Source organism: Bos mutus, unplaced genomic scaffold, assembly GCF_027580195.1.
Source record: "Bos mutus isolate GX-2022 unplaced genomic scaffold, NWIPB_WYAK_1.1 CTG876, whole genome shotgun sequence".
In the NCBI taxonomy this organism is placed as follows: Eukaryota; Metazoa; Chordata; class Mammalia; order Artiodactyla; family Bovidae; genus Bos; species Bos mutus.
In genome coordinates this window covers 14,890-16,343 of record NW_027220351.1, presented here as the reverse complement: position 1 = coordinate 16,343, position 1,454 = coordinate 14,890, and positions in this window count along the sequence as shown.

The window sequence follows — 1,454 nt, the reverse complement described above, 5'->3', positions numbered from 1 at the left end:
GGAGATAAGTGTCTGCTTATGATTACACATAGAATCTTTTAGGTCTTTTACTGTAAACTGAGCTAATCCTTTTCTTTCACTACTCTTTCCAACTACATTGGGAGCAACCAGAAAGCTCATCATATCTATCACTATTCCAAAAATGTTCAAAAGTATCATATGCACAGTCACAGAACACCTTGCACCCAGAACTTCTTTTAAGTGGTTCATCAGGCATATCCAAAGGAGATATTTTCCATATATCTATTGCCGTAGACTATCGATGATATCTTCACTACAGAGTTGTTAGCAACCTTAAACCTAATCAGATTATAGAGCTAATTCTAGAAACCCCAGAAGCATTTGAGAAAACTCATTTTTTAATTGAAGTATAGTGACTACACAGAAGTATATGTTACAGATGTACAATACAATGATTTACAATTTTAGAGGTTATACTCCACTTACAGCTGTTACAAAATATTGGATATATTCCCCATGTTTTGGAATATATCCTTGTAGTTTATTTTATACATAATAGTTTGCACCACTTTCTCCCCTATTCCTATCTTGTCCCTTCCTCCCTCCCGCTCCCGACTGGTAACCACTAGTTTGTTCTCTGTGTCTGTGAGTCAGCTTCTTCTATGTTAATATTCAGTTGTTGTTCAGTTGCTCAGTCATGTCCGACTCTTTGTGACCCCATGGACTGCAGCACACCAAGATTCCCAGTCCTTGACCATCTCGCAGAATGTTCTCAAACCCATGTCCAATGAGTTGGTGATGCTATCCAACCATCTATCCAATATCCATGTATCCAACCAGCTATCCAATATTCAATATTTCCCAACATCAGGGTCTTTTCTAATGAGTCAGTTCTTTGTATCAGGTGGCCAAAGTATTGGAGTTTCAACTTCAGCATCAGTCCTTCCAATAAATATTCAGGACTGATTTCCTTTAGGATGGACTGGTTTGATCTCCTTGCCATCCAAGGGACTCTCAAGAGTCTTCACCAACACCACAGTTCAAAAGCATCAATTCTTTGGTGCTCAGCCTTCTATACCGTCCAACTGTCACATCCATACATGACTACTGGAAAAACCATAGCTTTGACTAGACAACTTTTGTCAGCAAAGCAATGTCTCTGCTTTTTAATACTCTGTCTAGGAGCAAGCATCTTTTAATTTCATGGCTGCAGTCATGATCCACAGTGATTTTGGAACCCAAGAAAATAAATTCTGTCACTGTTTCCATTGTTTCCCCAGCTATTTGCCATGAAGTGATGGGACTGGATGCCATGATCTTCATTTTTTGAATGTTGAATTTTAAGCCAGCTTTTCCACTCCCCTCTTTCACCTCATCAAGGGGCTCTTTAGTTCTTCTTCACTTTCTGCCATAAGGGTGGTGTCATCTGAGGTTATTAGTCTGTTTTATTTTTTAAAGTCAACATCTAAGTGAGATCATAGAGTATTTGTCTT